This window comes from Sus scrofa, chromosome 13 (assembly GCF_000003025.6).
Source record: "Sus scrofa isolate TJ Tabasco breed Duroc chromosome 13, Sscrofa11.1, whole genome shotgun sequence".
In the NCBI taxonomy this organism is placed as follows: Eukaryota; Metazoa; Chordata; class Mammalia; order Artiodactyla; family Suidae; genus Sus; species Sus scrofa.
This window is the reverse complement of record NC_010455.5, coordinates 9,223,983-9,233,414: the sequence shown is the minus strand read 5'-3', so window position 1 is coordinate 9,233,414 and position 9,432 is coordinate 9,223,983.

The window sequence follows — 9,432 nt, the reverse complement described above, 5'->3', positions numbered from 1 at the left end:
ATGTGAAACGCCTTATTTCTGATTGCTGTACATCAAAATGATGGGTCTGCTGTAATTTCTCAGCTGTCAACCTGAAGGTTCTTAGGACTTCGCATGCCTTCATCTACCTGTTGGTATCGTACACAGAAAATAGAAAACGGTCCTTGCCAAAGAGTTCAGGCACTTGATTTTAGATGGCATTTAAGCGCTGACTTTGAAACCATCAGCTGGCAAAGCTTTTTAAAAATTGTGTTTGATTGAAATGTTGCAGAAGTAACCTACAGATCTAGTTTGTTTTTTGTTTGTCTGATGCCAAGAGGCAGAATGATCCAACTATATTTTTATGCAGTCACATAAAATTTCTAAATAACGCTATCCATAATTTTTCCAAATAACACTATCCATGATTTTTGAGGGACATGACATCTATAATTTGACATCTACAATTGTTGCTATAAATCGTAAGGATAAGCCTCCTCTTGTAAAAGTCTGTTTCTTCTTTCAGCATGTTTATTTTCAGAAATATTCTAATTTAATTGTGAAATAAATGTATGGCCGTAATGGGGATATCAGTAGTATCAGTGTTAGAGGGAGTTCATTAGAACCAAATACCAATGAGCTCAAGGGATTGTGGTTGGGGTGCTATTGCCATGGCTCCTGTGTGAGGCATTTAGTTGACCTCTTATATTTTGGGACTGTCAGTCTTTATTCTCGTCCATCTCTCTGTTAAGCTTAGGGGTTCTGTCCTCCACTGCCTTCATTTTAATACTTACCCTTCATTTAGAAATGAGTAACACTAGGCTCACTTCTTGGTTTCTGAACATCGAGTTTCTTTAACATTCGTGGGTGTCGTTTTGGAAGGTTGGGTCCAGCTTTCAGGTTGGCGTCAGTTTCCAGGTATACATCCTTGCATGATCTGTTTTGCTTACATGGTCCCAATATGGTAACTCTTGTTGTAAACCTATTCTCCATTGATAGTACATAATTAGCTCTTTTGTTTGAAAACAAATAGTTTTGTTTTGTGTTGTCCAAGCATGTGTGCAGAATGATCTGGCATTATTTTTAGACTAGCATACAGCCATGAAAAATGATCGGAAGATTCATGTGTGTGAGACAATATGTTGTTTCAAAAAAAGAGCTGCAATTAAGATTTGTGAATGTGATCCTTCAATCAACAAACTTTCAGTCCATCTACCTTACATCAGCCACTGTGATTGTTTGAAAACTGGGAGTAGGAATAAACAAATTGGAGTTCCCACTGTGGCACAACAGGATCAGCAGTTTCTCTGTAGTGCCAGGATGCAGATTCTGTTCGATCCCCTGCTGGCTCAGTGGGTTAAAAGATCCGGCATTGCTGCGGTTGCAGTGTAGGTCACAACTTTGGACTCAGGATCTGATCCCTGGCCCAGGAACTCCACTGAGAAGGTGTCAAGTTAACCCACCAGCACAGATTCTCTAATTGTTTGAGCCTGGTTCTAAAAGAGTGATGATCTATGTGGGAGCTGTGAAAAGGAACTCATGGGAGTGTCAGCATGCCAGAAAGAAGTGTTCAAAGTCTTAACTTCAAGACCAGGAGTCATGAGAAGAGAGCGAAGTACAGAACTGTACTTACAGCAAAATGGAGAATTTGCATTTTCATTTCTTAAATTTTCAAAATCATGGAATTGCTTTAAATTCAAGAGATGGATGCAAGAATAAGGAGGATGACTTCTGAGGTCATAATACCTGTGTTCATACCTCAGCTCCATGACTTTGAGCAAAGTGCAGTACTTCTTTACGTTGGTGGTTATCTCATAGTGTTCTTGTGGTAGAAAATTAGGTGATGCATGTGAAGTACTTAAGACAATGCCAAGGACAGAGTAAATGTGGATGAAGTGGTAGTCATTATTATTACCCAGGACATACTTTAATTTTAGCCAATTAGAACATGCAACCTTAGACTTGGAAGAGAACCATTACAGGATTATCACCACTGTATTTTTGAAAAATAATTATAGGGTAATAGTCACTATTCCATAAGCATTCAATTTCCTTTGGAATGATGCTAATCATTAGAAAATCTTTTCTCTTCAAGCCAACATCTGTGATGTTTAACTTGCACCAATTATTTCTGCTTCATGGAGCTTCATGTAACATTTCAGTTTTCTTCCACATGGCAGTATTTCAAATACAGGATTTAAAGACAGATACCTCATTTTCCATGTGTTTTCTCATTTCTAGGAAAAAATCTTTTAAATTGTTGGTTTTGTGTAATAATCCTCCATTTTTATGAGGGCTCTGTTGGCTTGCTGAGTACTAATTCTTAACTCCTTTCTCCCTTACCTGACTCCAAAATAAAGCTTGAAAAGCAGCTAACAGTAGCCAGTGGGATATAAGGAGAACTCATCTGGAGACTTTCTAGGAAAATATTTAGTTTCTAAGTAAAAATGATTTTTGCAACTGGCATTGTTCCTTCTCCTTTTACGTCCTTCCTTTCTTCCTGACTTTGGTGAGAATATGATGACTGGGCCTACGGCAGCCCTTGTGCCACTTTAAGATGATGAGATTAAGGGCAAGAACTCAGAAAACTAAGGCCACAGGACTGGAACAATCCAAAAGAGTCTGAAACTTTTTGACCATGTAAAGCAGCTGAACTAGTGTTGAAACCGATTAGCTCAGTCTTTCTGTGCATTAGATAATAACTGTTTACATTATTGAAGCCGTGATTCCAGAACTTTCACATGCATCAGAATCTTATTAAAACAGATTTCTGGGCCCTAATGCTGGAACTTCTAATTCTGTAGATCTGGAGAAAGGCTTGAGAATTTGCACCTCAAGCAAGTTCTCAGATGATGCTGATTTGGCAGTGGTGGGAGTGCCCTTTGAGAACGCCTTCTTTAAACCATTGTTAATCTTTATTTTCTTTGCAGCTTATAACCTTCCTTAATTTCCATAAGCAAAAATCGCTGTTTGATTTTAAATTGCTCTTAAAGTGTTTCATCAACTTTCATAAAAGGACTTTTAAAACTCTTTTCCTCTCTAGAGAGTTCCTATACCAGACTGTCTGCACTTTCATTCTAGCTAGCATAGTTACCTGAGTTGCTCTTTAGTGAATCAGTCAGTCACTAAAATCAATGGGATTTTAGTAAAAAAAAAAAAAAATTTATGTGCAGAGCATTGTGTCAATTCAGGAAGGTTGAGGTACTGCCACTGCTCTCAAGAAGTTCAAAGTCTAGATAGGAGGTGGCACACAAATATTAAAGAGAGACCATTTTCAATCCTTATCAGATATTACCATGTCCAAGAGTTTTCAAATATATTAGCAGAGTCAATACTTAAGATAATGTGAAGTAGACACATTATTACACATTATTACCAGTTTTACAGATAAATTCATATCCAGTTGGTCATTTAACAAAGAATTAACACAGAACAAAAATCAGATCTAGGAATTATAATGCTTGATTCAATGCACAACACATCAGACACACATTTGTAATTAACATTTACTGTTTTCCTCTCTTCTTTTTCAGGACAGTATAAAAACAAAATCAGCAAGTTAAGGCTTGTGGGTTGTCACTGCTGTCGTACACTGCTGCCTGGGAACTTCCACATGCCATGGCTGCAGCCATAAATAAACAAACAAACAAATAAATATAATCAGTTTTACTAATTTATAATACTTTGAGGTGATAAATTGCCTCACATTGAGCCTGAATAACAACTGACTGTTTGAAAATGATCTTTAAGAACTTCTTTTAAAAAGTCATTTTTCAACTGACAGGAGATGTTCAGGACCTCGGGTACCATTTGCACAAAGGTGGCCAGTGGAGACCAAAATCCCAAACCCTCCCCATCCCCAAACTTGCAAGAGATTACCTCCCTCCAGAAGAGGGAGGACATTTTTCATCAACTTCAGGGTAGAAGAAATCAGAGCCCACTAGCTACTCATCTTCCACAGTGCCACGGAATTTTTTTTTTTTTTTTTTTTTGTCTCTTTAGGGCTGGCTGTACCTGTGGCATATGGAAGTTCCCAGGCTAGGGATCTAATCGGAGCTGTTGCTGCTGACCTATGCCAGAGCCACAGCAACGTGGGATCTGAGCCACATCTTCGAATTACACCACAGCTCAGGGCAACACCGGATCCTTACCAACTGATCAAGGCCAGGGATCGAACCCGAAACCTCATGATTCCTAGTCGGATTCGTTTCTACTGCACCACAACAGGAATTTCAGAGTAGCATAAAAATTTTATAATTTTTCCCTGGAGCCAGATGCAATTTGGGGAGGACTGTGGATCAGGGAAGCAGTTTGAGAGGTAAATCTACCTTAAAGAAAAGTTGAACTTTGATTTGACTGATTATTTACTTAAACATTATTTGAAACTAGAAGAGATGGAGTTAGCTTTGATTTCAAATTTAAGTCTTCTCTTCTGCCTTCTTTCCCCCACATTCTATAAGCAGGGGTGGAGACTCATCAAGAATTTGTTGGATTCAGGAGTTCCTGTTGTGGCTCAGCGAGTTACAAACCCAACTAGTATCCATGAGGATGCAGATTCAATCCCTGGCCTTGCTCAGTGAGTTAAGGATCCGATGTTGCCATGAGCTGTGGTATAGGTTGCAGGTGTGGCTTAGATCTGGTGTTGTGGTGGCTGTGGTGTAGGCCAGTGGCTGCAGCTCTGATTTGACCCCTAGCCTGGGAACTTCCATATACCACAGGTGCAGCCCTAAAAAGCAAAAAAAGAAAAAAAAATAATTTGTTTTATTTCAGACAAAAAGATGAACTACTTTTTTGTGTCTGTTTTTACACATCTTAATTGTGGGGTATGAATTTCAATCACACAACATATGTAAAATTTACCATCTATTCCAAAGGGCAGAATTTATCCTAATAGGAATTTATACATGATACCTACACAACCAGTACAGAGAAAAGTGTCAGTTCTTGCCCCAGAATTGCTTACAACCTAAAATAGAGAAAGCTAACATTGATATAAACATTTTTGATATAAGTAAAGCAATTCTAAATTCATTACACAGTTAGGGAATATTATTCATTTGCACAATTAAATTGTAAGTTTTTCCTTAATTATCTCTCTCTATTTTAGATATTTTAAAATTAATGAGATATAACAATAAATACAATAAAACTTTCCAGTTTTAAAGATTTTTAGTTAGTGTACTATAAATAAGTGTGGATTACTTAGAACCTGTAGAACCCTGTAGAAAAGAGATGTAAATAGAACAACTGCCTTCTTAAAAGTGTGTTATTTTAGGAAAAAAAGAAAAAATGTAGACTTAATTTCTATTCAGGGCTGGCATTCTAATTGAAGTAGGCCTATATGGAATAATTTGTGTAGTAATATTTTTTTCTCTTTTTGATAATTTAAATTCAACCATTAGTGATTCATTCTCCAGGTACAAGCATTGTGGTCTTTCTGTAGGCCTTTTAAAATGCAAATGCACATGGAAGAGTGCAACCAAATTAAGTTCTTTACAATTTAGAGTGATTGCAAATATCAGATGGATTTTTTTTTTTTTTCTCAGAATAGCAGCATAAATGTTTTTAAGTGTTTGGAGTGCCACACACAACGTAAGAGATTAAAAGTGGGAGGGGGGAGGCACATGTTCAGAAAAGTGAGTGGAGAGAAACCCAGTATTACCTGTACTTTACAATTATTGCTACCGCCATTCCTGTTTCTTATTCTATTCCTGCATAGGCACTAACTGCTGTAATGGCCACACCATCTCATGAACTTAATAAAAGAGCACATTCCAGTAGGATGCTTGGCACTTGGGTGGTGACTCTGTCAGACCCTTGGACCTCGGAGTCCTCCATTGTTCCTCTGCTGCAAACCTACAAATGTCAAAGAGAGGAGTTACCGTCATGGCGCAGTGGAAATGAATCTGACTAGGAGCGATGAGGTTGTAGGTTTGAACACTGGCCTTGCTCAGTGGGTTAAGGATCTGGCGTTGCCCAGAGATATAGTGTAGTTTGCCGACGTGGGTCGATCCCGGAGTGTTGCTGTGGCTGTGGTGTAGGCCAGCGGCTACAGCTCCAATTAGACCCTAGCCTGGGAACCTCCATATGCTGCAGGTGAGGCCCTAAAAAGCCAAAAAAAAAAAAAAAAAAAAAAAAGAAAGACAAAGGAAAAAGAAAGGAGTGAGCAGGTGTTTGCATATAAACCCTAGATTTTTAGGCTATGACTTGGGGCCAGTGTTTTCTGTTGATATTCCCTTGACCCAAAATAATCGTAAGACTTCTTCTAGATGCCAGGAGGCTGGGAAAAATAGATTTTCCATGTTCTCTGGAGGAAAAGTAGATGGCTTGGTAAGCAAATAGCACTTTGTTTTATTTTTTTGCCACCATGAGCTTTCAAAATCAGTAATAGGAATAGCCATCTCAAAGGACAAAATTTTAAACATATGAAGTAGAACAGATATTTTCTTGGTACTGGAAATGATTTCTTAGGTGGGGCAAGCCACTTAGTAGTCATATAAAACATTCACATGTTTTATCAATCAGCACTGATTTGAGTTCCCATTATCCCAAGTATGCAAAATCACCAGTGCTGTTATTGACTACATGCTGTGTGTGAAACTCTGTGTTTCTTATGATAAAAAAATACAAGTAAGTATACTAAGTATATTAGGAACTGTTTTATCTGGTATGATCAGGATCAGTAGGTCAATCAAAGTTCATTAAAATAGGGCATATATAACTTAAACATTTTTAGATTTAACTTAATATACATGAATGGACATGCATTCATCAACTATTTTATGTAGGGCAACGCTTTTCCTTTCAGTGCGGGTGCTCATGGTCACCTGTACTGTGTAACCCCTGATACATAATCTACCTGAAACATACAGTATTGATTTCCTGCCTAATAGCCTTTTTTTCCCCAGTGTCCTTTCCTTTGGGTGGATTGAATGATTCTCTTCCTTTTCTGCAAACGATGTTAAGTATATAACCTGTTTCTGGCTTATGAGACACAATAGAAACCTAGAAGTCTTCTTTGAAAGATGTCTTTGCTTTTTTTTTTTCATTTTTAGGCCCACACCTGTGGCATATGGAGGTTCCCAGGCTAGGGGTCCAATTGGAGCTCCCGCTGCCAGCCTACACCACAGCCACAGCCACATCAGATCTGAGCCACATCTGCTACCCACACCACAGCTCACAGCAACACCAGATCCCCAATCCACTCAGCAAGGCCAGGAATTGAACCCTAAACCTCATGGTTCCTAGTTGGATTTGTTTCCACTGCACTATGACAGGGAACTTCCAGATGTCTTTGCTCTGAAAGGATGGGGAACTCCAGATGTCTTTGCATTAGTGATCCAGAGTGACCCATTGACTATTGATTGACTTATGAGAAGGAGGTGCCTGGAGCTGCCATCTTGATTCCCAGGAGGAATATTGTCAATAGAGTATGTAAATGGTTGGACAGAAAGGTGGAAATGAAATAGGATGTCTCGATGAAGTTGCTATATGAAACACCTCTGAGACTTTTCTACCTCAGACTTGTGATTAACTGGAATAATAATTCCATTATTCTTTGGCCTTTCAAGTCAAATTTCTATTATTTCCAGCCCCAAAACATCTTAATTAAAACTCCACAATTATTAGTTTGAATTTCTTTAACTAGCAAGGAGACATTAGTCATGTATTAAGATATCCCATGGCAGCAGTCCTTCTAGATTGTTATCATTTGTCCAGTCTTTTACAACAGTCTCACTAACACCTAAATCAAGAGCAGTTTTTTGTTTTTTTTTTTTTTTTGACATCTTTTTTGAAATTTGCAAAGAATTAAATTTAATTTTCATAGAGGCAACATGCCTTTTTCACACTATTTCATTAGTTTGTGCAATTTTAAAATTAAAAATTTAAACAACTACAAAAGCTGACCCTTAAACAATGCAGGGATTAGGGACTGTGACCCTCCACAAAGTCAAATTATACATCCCTGGTTTCTCCGCGTCCCTGGTTCCTCTGTATCTGTGGCGCCACATCTACAGATTCAACTAACTGCTGGATCATGTTGTACTGGGATATTTACTATGGAAAAAAATGCTTATATAAATGGACCCTCACTTTTCAAACCTGTGTTGTTCAAGAGTCAATTGAGCCACAAGGAGCACAGGGAGCTATATCTAATCATTTGTGATGGAACAGGATAGAAGATAATGTGAAAAAAATCATGTATGTAAATGTATAACTGGGTCACTTTGCTGTACAGCGGAAATTGACAGAACACTGTAAATCAACTATAATAAAAAAGACTATTCTCAATATAGCATGAGCAATAAATATATATAAATTTGAAAAAAAAGGAAAAAAGAGTTAATTGATATTAGGTATAACAAAATTGACTGAATCCTAATAAATATTACACACTACTCATAGGAACAGTAATTTCAGGCACTCTAAAAAGTAGCCTTTGGCTAGCTGAGAGCTTTCAGAGATGGGGGCCTCTTATAGGACTGAGACTATTGATAAACTATTAGTCCCATTGATCAGATGACAGTTGGTTAATATCTATATATTAAGATGAGCAATATGTAATTAACAATTTTATTTCACAAAATGGCTAAATATTGGCAATTTCATATGGTTCAACCTAAAAAAAAAAAAAAAATACAGCATAGCCTTTAGTCTCCAAGAGTTTGAAATTTAATCTGAGGGTTAAAATAGACCCACAGAAAGAAATCACCAGTTCATGTCAGTGTATATATTGGTGATATGTTGTTGTTTCACCCCTATTCTCTTGGATTTCTCTTTTTTCATTTCCAGCCAGCATCTGTGGCTCCTTTTTGGAGGACTCTTCTTGGGCTACTGGAATCACTTTGCCCACCCATGCAGAGAGATGGCAGTGTTTGAAAAATGTACATCCCTCTAGGAAGCCAGGAACAGGAAAGCCCAGCCTCCTGTCCAGAGCTGTGCTGCAGGATGAGGCTGAAGCCACCCTCCAGGGCATGTCACCTGACATCACACATTTCCATGGCTTCCTCCTCTTTCTTGCTTATCCTACTCCATTACCGGTTTCTCCTGGAGAACTGCCTTAATGGACCACATGCCCACAAGTCCTCCCTTCCAGGTGTGCTTTTGGGGAACTTGTCACAGGAGTGGTAAGAGGAGACTGAGTGATGTTGACAATGTGTGTTGGAGGGTTTCAGGGAAGGGGCTGGCACCAGTGGTGATGGTGAGTAGGAAAGGCTTCAAAATATAACAGAAACTGTGGTTTTCATAGATATTCATCTATTCAACAGATAGTCATGGAGCAACTACTATGTGCCAATGAACAGTGACAGCAGTGAGGGGACTTGCTTGATCAGTGGTTTTCAAATTGTGATCTCTGGAACCAGCAGCAGCAGCACCTGGGAATTAGTTAGAAATGCTAATGCTAAATCCTAATTTTCAGGCCCCACCCCAGACCCACTTTTTCAGAAACTCTAGGATTGAGGCCCAGTAGTC